We start from the raw sequence: 17,276 nt of genomic DNA, 5'->3' as shown, positions 1-17,276 counted from the left end.
AAATTGTTTCAGAGTGTTAGTTTGTCTCAGAGAGCCATCTCAGATCAGATTACTGACTTAGCACAAGATATTGAAAAAACATTGAAGGATTCTGCAGGAGATTTCCAATTTTTCTCTCTGGCTTGTGACGAGACAACGGACATAACAAATACTGCTCAACTGGCCGTTTTCGTTCTTGGGATAACTACAGAGTTTGACACGCGAGAGTAACTGCTGTCACTGGAAGCCATGCATGGTACCACAAGAGGTGAGGACTTGTTTAAGAGACTTGTTTTATCAATGAAAAAACTTGAGATAACATTTGAAAAGTTAAGTGGCCTTATACAGATGGAACTCCAGCCATGGTTGGCTCGCAAAAAGGGTTAATTGCATTTGTCAAGAAAGAACTGAATCGTCTCAGTATTGATCCAAGTGATTTAATTATATGCCACTGCATCATACACCAAGAAAGTCTCTGTGCACAGTCGTTGCGGCTCAACAATGTGATGTCAACAATAGTGTCATGCATAAATTTTGTCAAAAGCAGAGGGTTTAACAGCTGCCAGTTTAAGGAGTTGCTGAATGATCTTGAGTCTGAGTACGGTGATCTTGTTTATCACTGTGAAGTGCGGTGGCTGAGTCGCGGGAACATGCTCATGGGGTTTTACGAACAGTGGGATGAAGTCAACCAGTTCATGAAGATGAAGGGAAAACCTGTCAATGATAGCAAGTGGCTATGTGATCTAGCGTTCATGGTGGTCATTACCAAGTACCTCTCAGAGCTGAACTTCAAGCTGCAGGGACCCAACCAGCTTCTCAGCTCCCTGCTTTCAAACGTGAAATCATTTGAAGCTAAATTAAGGCTGTGGAAAGTGCAACTAGAAAGGAATAATATGGTGCATTTCCCCCCTCTGGAAGGACAAAAGCCATCTACAACACTTGAATATGCTGGTGAATGTGCAAAACTAATTGAGGCATTTAATGAAAGAATCAAGGACATGAAAAGTAAACAAATGGAATTGAACATCTTTGCTACACCGTTCAGTGTGGAACCAACTGATGTGCCTGATAACCTACAACACAAAATCATTCAGCTGCAAAGCGATGATGAGCTGAAAGCTAGGTACAACAACCTCCCACTGCTTGAGTTCTATAAACGTTACATAAGCAATGATGAATTTCCCACTTTGAGGAGAAATGCATTGAAATATGCATCTGTGTTCAGAATAACTTACTGCTGCAAGCAGTTCTTTTCAAACTTACCATCGCAAAGAGTCGACTGCGCTCCAGACTGACTGATGCAAACCTAGAAAAGCAGCTGCGAGTAGCAACATCATCAGTACCAGCTAACATCACACTCCTCACCAAAGAGAAGCAGTTCCAGCCATCACATTAGAGGTAAGTTAATTAAATGTTTGACGAAATATAGCAGGTTAATTTTTAAGCTGAGAATTTTGTATGGCCCGCGAATGATGTTATAAATATCCAAACGGCCCTTGGCAGAAAAAAAGTTCCATCACCCCTGTTCTACATGAACCAACTTCAATTCCACGTTCAATGTGGAACCAACTGATGTGCCTGATAACCTACAACATAAAATCATTCAGCTGCAAAGCGATGATAAGCTGAAAGCTTGGTGCAAACCTCCCACTGCTTGAGTTCTATAAACGTTACATAAGCAATGATGAATTTCCCACTTTGAGGAGACATGCATTGAAATATGCATCTGTGTTCGGAACAACTTACTGCTGCGAGCAGTTCTTTTCAAACATGAATTTGTGAATGTGCTTTGTGATAGATGAATGGGCAAAACATTAGATAAAGGACAAAACAAATGTCAAAACACTACTTTCCCAAAAAATAAAAATTTGAAGAAGGTCATGGAATGTATTCAATACTTTCCTTAGGAAAGAAATACTTCATTAAGCATATGCGATAACTAGATATGTCAAACATGCGGTTCACAGATCGTATGAGGCTGATAATTGAAATTGGTGACACTTTGGTGTTTAATGTAAGAATACCCTTTAAGTGCCTTGATCTCTCTCTCCTTCTCTTTTATTTATTTATTTTTTAAATTTATTATTTTTATGTTATAGTGCTGATAGTTTAATGCCAACACTATAACCAGCCTGGTTAGCCAAGTCAGCGTACCCCTTCTCCAGTCAAGCAGGTTTACTAGTCGGAATTGTACCGTGAACATGAATTTGTGAATGTGCTTTGTGATAGATGAATTTCATCGTTCGATATGATACTACTGCCTCGCTTATTGAAGGCCTGATTTTTAAAAAAAAAAGTTCTAGACTTGGTGTCTGGAGTAAGATTTTCGAATTATCTAACCATTAAATCACGGTAATAAATGTACGACGGGAAAAAAAGCCTGCAAATGATTTAATAAAAATAAAATTTGAAGTTTTTTTTAAACAACCAAGTTCTGTTTATATATATATATATATATATATATATATATATATATATATATATATATATATAAACAAAACTTGGTCTAAATATATAGTCGCTTTGCGACTGTGTAAGTATATATCAACTAGGTTGAGAATAAAAATAGTTCATTGTTACATTATAATATAAGAAAGTTATGCGTATAACATATCACATTATGCATAAAATTGTATTGTTATTATTATATAAACACCTCCTCCGGTTAGCAAATTACTTTTCCTTGCTGACACTATTAGCAGGAAATTCATAATACTGACAATATTAGTCAACAAACAGTTTTCCAGATTCTTTATATGCATGGCTTAGACAGCCATGCAGTCAGAATTCTTGCTAGCAGGAAATGTATACAGCGACAAATCAACGCCACGCAGATGATTCAACTACTTGTGACATCGTAGCAACCTTGTCTATGCTGACGAATCTCTTCAAAAATTCAAAACACTGTGGTTCTACTTTCCGTTACGATGAACTGGTGTTGTTGATATAACCTCTGAAAAGTGTGTTTTATTTCTCTTAAAAGGCATTTCCTTGTTCAGTAAAGTTTATTAATATTATAAGTAAGAAAAGCTACTCTACATCTCAGATCGCAGTCCAATGCTTTATTTAAAGCGATCATTATTATCTTTGTTATTGTTCGAATTTCTTTGAGAATTTGATTTCTTGCACCTCATAATATTTGTATTTTTAGCAGCATAGTAACTAGGGCTGGGTGAGCGGGAAGCGCTTCCGAAGTACAACAAACACAGGAGAAAGCAATTTATGCAAAAAAAAAAAAAAGTATTTTTGTTATTTGGCGTATTAATATTCATTAATGTTATGTTTGGGGAAAATTTCTATAAATAAAAATTGAAGGTTAAATAGCATGATTAGATTGGAAATAACATAATTAGTATTTCGTCATGGGCTCAAATATATCTATTTATAACATTCAAAAGATCCACAGCTATTGAACAGTAGTTTTAGATATTTTTTTGTAGAATGGGAAGCACTTTCTTTCTTTCTTTTTTTTTTTTTTTTTTTTTGTTCGTTTCCTAGATATTGAAACATCCTTGAATTTTGATTATATTTGGTATTTGTGATCCTCACAAAAAATTTTGGTTTCAACTGGACAACTAAACTGGAGTTAAGAAAAGATGGTTGTGTGATCCATGAATCATTTCCTTACTTGTTTATTAAAACGGATACAAACTGGAACAGGAGCAGATTATCAGAATTATATATATATATATATATATATATATATATATTATGTTAAAGATACCAAGCTATTTTAAACCTGGTTTTACTCCATTTCCCAAGTAAGCAAACAGACAAACAAGTCAAGTTTGCGCCTGCAAGTGTTGCAAGTCTAGCTGACCCTACATAGTGCAAGACCAAGGCAACTCATGGTAAGAGTGGAACAAGCTCTGATCACTAATCTTAATATTTACCCTTAATGCAAAGCGCATCTCCTGGAGGAGATGTATGATGCTTTGTATTAAAAGCAAGGGGCCACTATCCAGACTGGTTTCTACCTTTATTGAGGTCTCATCAGTGGGAGCCAGGCTAGAAATACCAAGATTATACCCAAGGTAAAATATTTTCTACATTTATATCTCCTCCTGAGATTTTTATTTAATAAGGTTAAAACACTTTATGGTAACTTGTTCTGGTAAAATACTTATAAGCTCTGTATTACTAAAATCTTGGTATTTCTAGCCTGGCTCCCACTGATGAGACCTTAATAAAGGTCGAAACATATATATATATATATATATATATATATGTGTGTAGGAAGGACTTGCAACAAAACGTATGGACAAATTTTGTGGTATACAGTTTATATAATTAATACATTTCCGGTGTGCATCATTTGGAAGTTATCACAGTTTAATCAAGTATTCTTTAGAAAAGCTGATATTTTGAATTATCTTTAATCTTTTGTGACCGCTTCCGGACCTCTTTCATTTTGCACTCTCATCGACTACATATTTCTATCGATTACATGACATCTTCTAATAAATACCGGATTCAAGTATATATTAGATTTTTTATTTTTATTTTAATGAGCATGTCATTTAAATAAAGCAGTACCAATAGCAGCTGGTTTTTCCATAATCCTGTATTATATACCTCTGATTTTTATTTTATTTTATTTTATTTTTTTTACTTCACAGCATTCTTTTTTTCAATGTTTTTCTATTGAATTAGTAACCTCGAAATTATCGAAATATGATGTGTAACAGCCAGACATCTGAGACGATATCAGAAGTTTGTAATATTGAGTTTTGGTTTATTAAATAGCTAGGGACTCGAATCGGTTTTTCAACTTTAATTTTCACAGACTGTAAACAATTATTCTAATATAAATCAGAATAATTAACAAAAAAAAAAAAAAGAAACGTGCAAAATAATAAAACAGTAGAGTTAAATGGATAATATTAAATTCATCCAATTTCATAGTAAAAAAAGAGGGGAAAACACACACACACACACACACGGAGAGAGAGAGAGAGAGAGAGAGAGAGAGAGTACTTCGGAATGTTAAACACTTTGCTTCTTTAACCTGCTGAAAAGAAGGAAAACAGCATTTCAGATATTTCTAAATCACCTTATAGTCCTCTCCCCTCCTCCTCAAAGCTAAGTTAGTCTCAGACGCCCAGGAGACTTTCCCCAGTTTAAAACTCTCTCGTTCATGCTTATCACAAACATGCTTATCTTAGAGCACAATATGCAGTCCAGAAGTTTTGTGTGGTTGCCATCAGATAGGACATCCGGCCGTGTGTTCTAGTCATTATCAGCAGTTTCCCAGAGCGGACTGTATCATTGGACAGATGAACAATTAAGCAAAAATATCCGAAAGAATCATAAAAATGGTGCTGAATACGAACTCTACTAGTAAAAAGAAGTACAGTAAAACTCGGTTATAACGATCACGGTTACAGCGAATTCACGTTTATAACGAATAATTTTGAAAGTATATTTGAATTACATTTGATTTAATACATGTATTTCATGTTTATTACGAATTCATTTCACGGGAATAACGAACGAATAATACACGTTAGTCGTTCCTTTACTGACATTTCATACGTACGCATTTTCTGGTTGTGGAAAAATGTCAGGAGTCAAACGGAGAATTTTATCGGTTTCCGAAAAAGTAGAAATTATACGGGAGGTGGAAAGTGGCCAATCAAATCTGACAGTAGCAAAGAAGTATGGTTTGTCCCCATCTACAATATCAACAATTTGGAAGAATCGCGAGTTGACTCTGAAAGCTTTTGAAAACAATTTATCGAAGTGTAAAAAACTTAAAAAGCGTAATAAAAGTGACGTTGACGAGGCACTTCTTTCGTGGTTTAAAGTGCAAGGAACCGCTGGCTTTCCTATTAGCGGACTAATTTTGAAAGTTCAACCCTAAAAATTTGCTGTTCAACTTGGTTATAGCGATTTTAAATGCAACAATGGGTGGATTGATCGCTTTAAGAACAGAAACAATATTGTCTACGCAAAAGTAAGTGGCGAGGCATTGTCCATTAAAAAAAAAACGTTTTTTCTGACATACTTCGTATGGATACAACAACATTTATAATGCAGACGAAGCAGGGTTTTTTTATAATTTAACGTCCGATAAAACTTTTCAATTTAAAAACGAAAAGTGCATTGGCAGAAAACTTATCAAAAATAGACTCACAATTTTAGTTTGTGAGAACATGACCGGTAGCGATAAAAGAAAACTTCTTGTAATTGGAAAATCGGCAAAGCCTAGATGCTTTAAAAACATAAAGAAACTTCCCGTTGATTATACAGCGAATAAGAAGGCCTGGATGAGATCTTCAATTTTCGAAAATGAAATTCGCAAGTGGGATAAAAATCTTCGCAGTGAAAACCGGAAAATTTTGTTGATAGACAACTGTCCTGCCCATCCTGTAGTGGCTAATTTAACATACATAAAACTTGTTTTTTTTTGCCACCGAATGTGACATCTGTCTTGCAACCACTTGATCAAGGCGTAATTAGATGTTTTAAATCCCATTTTCGTCGTCTGTTAGTCTTGGAACTGATAGAACGCAGAGAAAAATCCGCGGAAAATGCTTATGCTTACGACTCGAAGATCAGTGTACTTCACGCAATACGTTTAATGAGTGATGCTTGGAATTTGGTGTCATCGTCTACGATACAAAACTGTGACGGTCTTGCGGAATAGGAGTGCGAATCTGAAGAAGATGAAGAATATAACTTACCGTTATCAGCGTGGTTAAAAGCGCGAAACTTGAACAATTTTGAAACATGCGCAGAGATTGATAATTTTATAGACATTGATAATGGCGTCGCAATTTCGGGTATACCGACAGACGCGGACATCTTAAAACAAATCTCTCATACACCAGAAGAAGATAATAGTAGTAGTGACTCCGAGAAAGAAAATAGCAATGATGAGAAAATCGTTACCTGGTGTGAAGCAGAAAGTGCTTTACATATTTTAACAAGATTTGTGGAATCGCGATCTGTAAGTTCAGACGACAGATTCGAGCATCTTAGTGGTATAAGGAACAATTTCAAACGTATGAAATATGCGTCTTGTGCAAAGCAAAGCACGCTTGATGATTTTTTATGTAAAAATGTGAAGTTTTAAAAATAAATTTTTGGTCTTTATATGTATATATATTACCCAATATACCTATGCTGAGAAAAATCTGAAAACATTTTTAATTCGCTCAAATTATGACCTTTTTGGATATAACGAACAAATATATGCGGTCCCGTGGAATTCGTTATAACCGAGTTCTACTGTATTCTCTATTTATTTGACTGTTCCACTTGTTGGAAGAAAGTAATCGCTTACTTATTAGGCGTACTCTCATATATCGTCCCCCATTTTTCATTGGTCAGTTTCCATTGACCAGTGCACTTAATCTAAACGCACCCTAAAGCTTCCGCTTTAGGGTGCGTATATATAACGGTGTAAACAGGCTGTTATAAAGAGCTGTATTTGTTACCCAGTGCTATTGTATTGTCATTCATAATGTAATTCAATTTGGTATTCGGTGAAATGGTGACGTCGAGTATAGTGTAGATTGTATTCTCGGTTGTGATATATCTACTCTCTATATATAAAAAGATAAGAATTTTGAAAACGAATTTTGAAACGTTTTTATGTCACGTTTTTTGTCTTACCAGCCCGGAACGCGGGGGGGGGGGGTTTGAGCGCCGTAGGCGCCGGGGGAGGAGAGCCCCCTAGTATATATATGTAGAAACTTTGCACTAGAAAGACTTGCACTACTTGCAGGCGCAAACTTGACTTACTTGTCTGTTTGCTTACTTGGGAAATGGATTAAAACCAATCCAAATAATCCAAACAATATAAATATATATATATATATATATATATATTGTTTAGATTGTTGATGATAAAATTAAATATTACAAGCAAATATAAATAAATTAATAAATAAATTTATATATCGAGAAAAATGGGGGTGCTGCAGTTCTGCAGTGCCCCTGCGGAATATATATATATATATTATTTAAATTAGGATTTACTCGGGATGTATACATTTATAAAAATAAATTTAAAGTTAACTGACTTATCAAGGATTATGAAAAAATTCTGGTAAAAATTGGACTTTTTATTAATAGGTTAGTTTTTCTTAAAAGATGCAAATTTCACTCTGTCATCCCAAAGATTTTAGATTTCAAAGAATCGATTCGCACTAAACGTGCTCATAATATCTATCACAAGGCTAAACTTGATTTATTATATGAAAGAATCGCAGATACCAAGTCCACATTAGCTTCTTTGTTCTGCAAAAGAGATTCTTTTGAAAATAATTTAAGTTCATCTTTAGATAACAGGTCCTGGATTGATATTAAAAATATGAGCTCTCTCTCCGTGCTTCTAGATCGCAACTCTCCAACAAATTAATTCTTATCAGAAAATTCAACCAACTTAAACAGGAGCAAACTCGCCAATCCCATATCAATTTACAAAATTTAAAAAATGTTGTGATTAACAAATCCTCTCACACACTTTCTCCTGCAGAACTTAGTGTGCTCTCAAAGGGCCTTAACTTCGTTCCTTCTCCGACCTCCATTCCTAAAGAACTCTTTCTTACAAAAGTTGAAAAGGCAGCTGCACAATTACCAAAACAAACTGTGAATCTACTTAGAATCGATGCCATCTTTACCATGAGCAACAGTCGTCGTCCTACAGATAGTCTATCTCTGACAGAAAGGAAAGCAATACACCAACTTCGTAGCAACAATGACATTATTATCTTACCTGCTGATAAAGGGAATGCAACTGTAATCTTAGACAAAGCTGACTACCGTTCAAAGATTAACAACTTATTAAGTTCTAATACGTATTCTAGGCTAGAAAGTGATCCCACAAGAGAACTTCATAACCGTACAAACAATCTTCTGAAATCAACTTCTGAACTTCCTAGACACACAAGACTATCTCTCCGCTCTCTCCATCCCCTCATTCCTCGGTTGTACGGCTTGCCTAAGATCCATAAGGTTGACACCCCTTTAAGACCTATTGTGGAAGGGATTGACTCACCTACGTACAATCTGTCTAAATATCTTGCAGCTTCTTTAAAACATTTAGTTGGCAATTCTTCTTCCTTCATCAAAAACTCTGAAGATTTCATCTCAAAAATAAAAAATTTGAATCTTTTAGACTCGGACAGAATGGTGAGTTTCGACATCGTATCTCTGTTTACGAATGTTCCTAAAGATGAAGTTCTGAGTCTTCTTAAGGACAAGGTTTCTAAAAAAGTGTTCGCTCTTCTAACTCACTGCATCAATTCCGGCTATTTCTGCTACGAAGAGAAAATATACAAACAAACTAGCGGTTTAGCTATGGGCAGCCTTCTATCTCCAGTCTTAGCTAACTTTTTTCTAGAAGATTTTGAAGAGAAAGCTATTTCCTCAGCTACTTTGAAACCTAAACTGTGGTTACGTTACATTGATGACGTCTTCCTTATTTGGGGACATAGTCTAGAGGAACTGCAAAACTTCCTAAACCATTTAAATAACCAACATCAAAACATTAAATTCACATCTGAACTAGAGATTAACGGCGTTCTCCCCTTCTTGGATCTAAAGATCAGTAGATTTCCTGACTGTCTTAAATTTTCAATTTTTCGAAAAACCACCCACACTGATAGATATTTACATGGTTCTTCTCATCACTTCCCACCTCAGAAACTGGGCATCATCTCCACCCTCGCCCATCGAGCAAGATGTCTCATTTCCACAGAAGAAGACCTTCAAACAGAGCTTAACTTCCTGAAAAACACCTTCTTAAATAATGGATATTCGTCTCGTAACATCACTAAACGTTTGAGACCACGCCAACATCCTCGACAAGAAGATGACTCCAACCCTATCACTCATATACAGTTACCTTTTATCAGCACTCTTACCCCAAAACTAGCTAAGATTCTAAAAAAATTCAACATAAAGGCCGACTATACTACGCTGCCAAAACTTCGTTCTTTTCTGAGTCGACCAAAACAAAAACACAACCATCTGCATTTTCCTGGTGTTTATAAAGTTTTGTGCAACTGTGGTCGACCTTATTTTGGACAGACAGACAAATCTGTTTCACTTCGTCTTGAGGAACATAGACGTGACATCTCCTACAGTAGAGCACGAGCGAGCGCCCTTTCCAGTCATGTCCTTTTCTCGGCAAACTCTAACCTTGAAGAACAGCCACATCAAGTTGATTGGGAACGCACTACTAATTTATATATTTGCAAGGATGAATTAGAAAGAAGAATTATCGAATCAAAAGAAATAGTTCTGGACCCTTCACATTTAAACAATAATCTTAGCTACAATTTGCCTGATTCCCATAGCGCAGTAATCCAGTACTGGCGCTCAAAAATTAGCTGTCGCACACATTCTACTCATGCCAACGGTAGCACGCGGTCACCTATTCAAATATGACTGTTACTATTCTGCTTTTTATTAAGCTGTAAAGTTCATTTTTTACCGTGTTATTTTATATCTTATGTTTTTATTTCTCACCTAAAGAAGTCGGAGCACCGATGAAACTAGTTGTGATGTATTAAAGGTTTTTGTTATACTTTCTCGGGTTCTAGTCAGTTAAATTTATTTTCATAAATGTATACATCCCGAGTAAATCCTAATTTCAACAATATATATATAAGGTAAAGGTGGAATAAGCTCTGATCACTATTCTTAGTATTTACCCTAAATGCAGAGCACATCTTCTTGAAGAGATGTATGATGCCATGCATTAAAGGCGAGGGGCCACTACCCAGATCGGTTTCGACCTTTATTGTCTCATCAGTGGGAGCCAGGCTTAGAAATACCAAGGTTTAAGTAATACAGAGCTTATAAATATTTTACCAAAACAAGTTACCATAAGGTGCTTTGACCTTATTAAATAAAGATCTCAGGATGAGAGATAGATGTAGAAAGTTTTTTTACCTTGGGTATAATTTTACCTTGGGTGTTTAGGTTGTAAATGAATTTCATCGTCTGCGATTCTAGTCGCCGATGGGAAGTCTGAAGTGGCTCGAAAAGCTCCATGTTTGGTATCAGCAGTGTTCCCGGATTACCCCTATCCTTATTATTCCACGCATTGTACCAATACTAATGTACTTTAGGTTTACAACATTAGATGGACTGAATTCACTTTTAAAAAAAAAATTGCTCATGCTATTTTTAGAGAATATGATTTAATTTCAAAATTTAATAATTCCTTGCAGAATGCTTCTTATTGTTTCCCAGTGATAAGAGGAATCTTTGTAAGGATATTTCAAGTGAAGTGCGTGAGCCGGTTCATAGTGAAATTGGAAGTTGTTCCTCCTGGAAATTCAAGTTTTGCATCTTGCAAAATAGACAAATAGGCCAAAGAAGGTACTTAATTAGCAGATTCAATACAGTAGTATTGTATCTGCTAATTAAGTGGTACTGTATCTGCTATTAGCTTCAGAATTGTTCTTCCAACTAAATTAAACACCAAGAACTGTGACGTAGTACGTCATAATGTTCGAAAGATGTTATTACCATTAAAATTCTATGGAAGATGCATTCGACTAATTTTTATGAATTACTCATTGAGCGACATTAATACTATTGTGTTACTATTATTTTCCCATCATTAAAACATTGGCTCATTTGGAATTTACATTTGATTGAAAGTTCATGTAAACATAGCGATGTTTTCACCGAATAATAAAAAATTAAAACTACTTTCATTAACACGTTCATTGCCAATCACGCGATATCACGTTATGCGAGTTCTCACCAAACGGCCGATCACGCGTTATCGCGTAGACGTCGCTAACTAAATAAAAAAAGAAAAAAAAAATTGGCCACCACGAAATTCCAATTTTCAGCTTGGCAATGAACGATATCGCGCGATCACGCGATGCGAGTTCTCACCAAACGGCCGATCACGTGTTATCGCGTGGACGTCGCAAACTAAATAAAAAAAGAAAAAAAATTTGGCCACCACACGAAATTCCAATTTTCAGCTTGGCAATGAAAGTGTTAAAAAAAAAAAAAAATCAATATAAACGCGCGCGCGCACACACAGAATAGCGCGATTCTTAACGACATTCTTATGTAATGACATCATTCGTTATCTGGTACAACTAAACATAGAGCTATATTTAGTAATGTACTGTAGATATATAATTTTGTTTAGCCAGGTTGTGCTATGAAAACCAAAATTGAGATAAACGGACAGATATTAGTAAATATCCTAACTACCAAATTCAATGGATGCCATCCAACAAATTGAGTGATTTTTTTTTTCAAAAATTTTACCTCTGTAATAGTCAGTGAAATCTGAGATGATCCACAAATTTTTATAAGAATTCTAATACCGAATTTCAGTAAAGTCCATCCAGCAAAAGCTATAATGTGTGCATTATTAACGGACAATCTGCCAAAAACCTCTCACGTTCAGTGGTTAAATAGAATGGCATCAGTATGTGTGTGCTTGTAGACAGAGAGAATAATCGAATGCCTATTACTATAAGAATAATCGCATATTTAAGATCTGAGGATTAGAAATGCAAAATTCGGTGAAACACAAGCTAAATTTGTATGACTTTATTTCACAAGAATCGGACTATTTAAAACGACTTGGCTCTTTGCCACGAAAAAGGTCCCGACCCCTTGCATACTAATAGAATGAGATGCTTCTTGTCAGACCACTTGTAAACCTTTCCCTCTCCCTCCCATCATTTCGCGTCATCGTCCTTGTGAATAGCTACTTCGTTCATCTTTCCTTAATACTGGTACACCTTTCCGAGAATAAATAAGCCATAAATGTGTTGTGTGAAATTTACACATTCCTCCAGACCTCGAACATGCAATTTTCAGGTCAATTTCGTTCTAGGGTGCCAAGGATATCATCAAGCGAGAGGACGAGTTTCGGAAGCAAAAAAAAAAAAAAAAAAAAATCAGCCATGACGTAACATTCAATATTGCATAATAATAAACATATATTATAATCTCCGAAATATTGTGGCAAATAATGCTAAAAAAATATTTTAAATTCCAAAATGATTCTAAATCCTTCGTAGAAATTCTTCACTGTTTATATATATATATATATATATATATATATATATATATATATATATATATATATGTGTAATAAATTTTTTACCTTGGGGATATTGTATATTAGGATAACCAAGTTATTTTATAAACTTGGTTATTTTAACTCCTAATCCCAAGTATGCAAACAATTAAGTTTGCTCCTGAAACAAAGTTCAAGTCTAAAGATGGTATAACACCAGGCAACTCATTGTAAAGGTGGGTAAAGCTCTGATCACTATTCTTAGTATTTTCCCATAATGAAAAGCACATCTCACTAGAAGATGTATACTGCAATGCATTATGGGTGGGGTCACTATCCAGACCGGTTTCAACCTTTTTTTGAGTTCTCCTCAGTGAGTAGCTAGACCCTAAATACCAAGGTTATAGTAATATGGAGGCTTATCAACTTTACCTATAGGAGTTTCAACAAGGTTTTTTATTTTTAATAAAAATCTCTGGAGGAGATATAGATGTAATAAATTTTTTACCTTGGGGATATTGTATATTAGGATAACCAAGTTATTTTATAAACTTGGTTATTTTAACTCCTAATCTGGGTAGTGACCCCACCCATAATGCATTGCAGTATACATCTTCTAGTGAGATGTGCTTTACATTATGGGAAAATACTAAGAATAGTGATCAGATCTTTACCCACCTTTACAATGAGTTGCCTGGTGTTATACCATCTTTAGACTTGAACTTTGTTTCAGGCGCAAACTTAATTGTTTGCATACTTGGGATTAGGAGTTAAAATAACCAAGTTTATAAAATAAGTTGGTTATCCTAATATATATATATATATGTGTGTGTGTGTGTGTGTGTGTGTGTGTACGCGTGCTTATGTGGTAAATGAATTTCGTCGTCTGCGATTCTAGTTCCTGATGGGAAGCCTGAAGTGCTAAGAATAGTGATCAGATCTTTACCCACCTTTACAATGAGTTGCCTGGTGTTATACCATCTTTAGACTTGAACTTTGTTTCAGGCGCAAACTTAATTGTTTGCATACTTGGGATTAGGAGTTAAAATAACCAAGTTTATAAAATAAGTTGGTTATCCTAATATATATATATATATGTGTGTGTGTGTGTGTGTGTGTGTGTGTGTGTGTGTGTGTGTGTGTACGCGTGCTTATGTGGTAAATGAATTTCGTCGTCTGCGATTCTAGTTCCTGATGGGAAGCCTGAAGTGGCTTTTCAAGCCACTTCAGGCTTCTAATCGGCAACTGGGGATTAGAATGTGTTAAGCAGGAAAAAAAGTTTTCTTACTTAACACATTCTAATCCCTTATTCCTCTGCCTACTGATATAAAATCCCCCACCAAAGAGTGCATACTGAGCCGTTAGGGCCCGCTTAACATTTAAAAACGACTAGTTCAAAAATAATAGGGGAACTAGAATCTGGAGGCATGCATTGTAAGATGCCTAGCTTTTTCGTTTTTAAATGTTTAGCGGGCCCTAACGGCTCAGTATGCACTCTTTGGTGGGGGATTTTATATCAGTAGGCAGAGGAACGAAGGGATTAGAACGTGTTAAGTAAGAAAACTTTTTTTTCTCGTGTTTTTTATTTTTGTTTTTATTTATTTATTTTTTAACTTCGTTTGAACCAGAGGAACATTTACAAGTGCCTTTCAACTGAAAGTGAGGTTGAGGAAAGTAGCAGTTTTACATTCTGGAAACTAAACTCGGTTCCTATGCCGCAAAACGCATCAGTGAAGAAATACATGTAGTTAAAAAAAATTGCATTGTAGTATGGCATTTTCAAGATCTATCGAACGGTTTGATGTACGGAGGCGCATAATATTATTAATATTATGTACCTCTTAAACCACTAAGATATCATTTACTCTATCTTTAGTAAATCAATAACCGTTTTGTACCGCAAATGACAAGACAGACTTTTTTTTTTTTTTTTCGATAGATGATGTCGTTTGGTTGAAAATACCTAAGTTCGAATCCCGCCTAGACGCGAAGAATATAAATTTAATTGCCTTTCAACTATAAGTGAGTTAGCCAGTCTCATATGGTGATAGCAAGTTTTTCTTTTTTTTTCTTTTTTTTCTCCTGAAGGAACTCTTGTTTATCTTTCGCAAAATAAGCAAATCGACCAAAGAACACACACATATAGTTAACAGACAATATATACATTTGTGAGATAGATTAGTGTGGATCCGCCGTGCAATTATTATCAGACCTTCTCCATGGCAAGTGTCAAGTGACTCATTGTGGGAGGTCCCACTGTTACATACACAGTTCATCATACCATGCCTTAAATATATTCACTGTCTGCATTCGCAACACTCTTAGGCAATGCATTTCAATCACCCACTCTCCATGCAAAAAATCTGCTTATCGCCCCTTGATCATGCCCTCCTTGTAGAGTTTCCACGAATGACGTCTTGTTTTTCACCATTCTAAGTAAAACATCATATACATTATTCTGGTAACAATCCCTTAATAACTTATATCTCAATCATATCCCCTCTCCTCTTGCTATCCATTAGTCTCTGCAATTTGTATCTCCTTAATCTGTCTTCATACTCAACATTCTAGAGACCAGAAATCACATTAGTCAATTGTCTCTGGACGTTTTCCAATACTCCTCATCCTTTTGAAAACCAGGTAACAAAATCGGTGCACACTAGTCCATATGTAACCTAATAAAAGCCTTATACAGTAGTACTATAGCATCCTTACTTCTACACATCAGTGTCCTCCGCATGATTGCCATAATCCTCCTTGCTGTCTTCACAATTCTAGCAATGTCCCAGAAATTTTAGGTCCTTATCCACAATTACTCCCAGATCCCTCATTTCCACCACGTCCTCCAAGATATTGTCACAAACTGTACACTCTGCATCCCATCCCATCTCTACTTCCCAAAATTTAAAACTTTACACTTGGCAACATAGAAATGGTTATCTCAATCACTTTCTCATATAGCCAGTGCATTAAAGTTCCCTTGTAATGCCACATCATCGCTCCATTCCTAATTGTTCTCCCCAACTTTGCATCATTTGCAAACAATTGAATATCACTATCCAGACTCCTCCAGATATCACTAACATACAAGTTAAACAGCAACGTCCCCAGAAACAGACCCTTGGGATACACCACTAGTAACTTTCTTCTTCTGGGATATCGCTCCTCCATACACAACTTGCTGATATTTGTCAAACAGCCAATGGTCTACAAACTCTTATCCAACATATTAATCTACTGTCCAACCCCATCCTTTCCAGTTTAATCACCAGCTTATCATGTGGTAATCTATCAAAGGACTTTTCAAAATATGAATATACTATTGTGTATGCATCACCTTTATACAATGCATTGGTTGTTATGTTATAATAAGTAACCAGGTTACTAAAACACTATCTTCCTTTAGTAAGCCCATGCTGACCATCGAAGAAAATGCTGCTGTTATCAACCTAGTTCTGAATGTTCGCCTGACAACTTCTCTAATCCTTGAACCACAACTCCAGACACACAGATTGGTCTACAATTCGAATCTTAGTCTTATCATTTCTCTTTCCACTCCTTTCGAACTCTTCCCAAAGCAAGACTCATGTTAAAAAGGTGTGTCAATAGATGTTGTTAACTCTCTCTGGAACATTCTTTCAAAACACGTGATGATATACATATATCATCACGTGTTTTGAAATAATCATTCATAATCATTCCTCTACTGCCTCATAAACCTCAAATTTACTCAATTCCTCATCCTACTCACTCACCATAAGTACCTCCTCCTCTTTCCTTCCCACCGTATTCATTTGCATGATGTCACATTCGCAAGAGTTAAATACCTTTATGAATCGCCCAATAAACATCTCGGCAATATCTTCTGCAGTTGGTATCATTCCATCCTTTTCTCCAACTAGTATCATCTTTCCATAATCATTCTTTCTTCTATTAGCTACGTATCGTAAAAACTTAGTGGGATTCTTTTTAGTCTCATGAGCTAACCATTGCTCGTACTGCCCTTTTGCCATCTTCACCAAGCGAGTCACCTCCTTCGCTAGTTCTTTATACACTTAATGAAACTGGTTATTACCTCTCATCTCACTCTGTTTCCATAATACCTTCTTTCGGATTTGATGCCTTACCTCTTCATTCATCCATTTCACACCTGCTATATTTAGCCACTTAACCTTTCATATACATTCTAATATTTCCTCCATTAGATAGTTCTTGAGTAGGGCCCAAGCAACATTGATACCCTTTCCATCCAGTTCGTCGTTCCATATTATTGCTGCAT

At 35.7% G+C, this 17,276-nt stretch overlaps 1 pseudogene; it reads left to right on the top strand.

Annotated features, from left to right (window-relative positions):
- Positions 1–341: 341 nt before the first annotated feature.
- Positions 342–1,274, top strand: LOC150096151 (general transcription factor II-I repeat domain-containing protein 2 pseudogene; annotated as a pseudogene).
- The last annotated feature ends 16,002 nt before the right edge of the window (positions 1,275–17,276 follow it).

Source organism: Typopeltis vanoorti, chromosome 19 (genome assembly GCF_054136105.1).
Source record: "Typopeltis vanoorti isolate ZY-2024b chromosome 19, IOZ_Tvanoo_1.0, whole genome shotgun sequence".
Classification (NCBI taxonomy): domain Eukaryota; kingdom Metazoa; phylum Arthropoda; class Arachnida; order Uropygi; family Thelyphonidae; genus Typopeltis; species Typopeltis vanoorti.
Note: the sequence above shows the minus strand (reverse complement) of the source record. Positions and strands in the feature narration are given on the sequence as shown.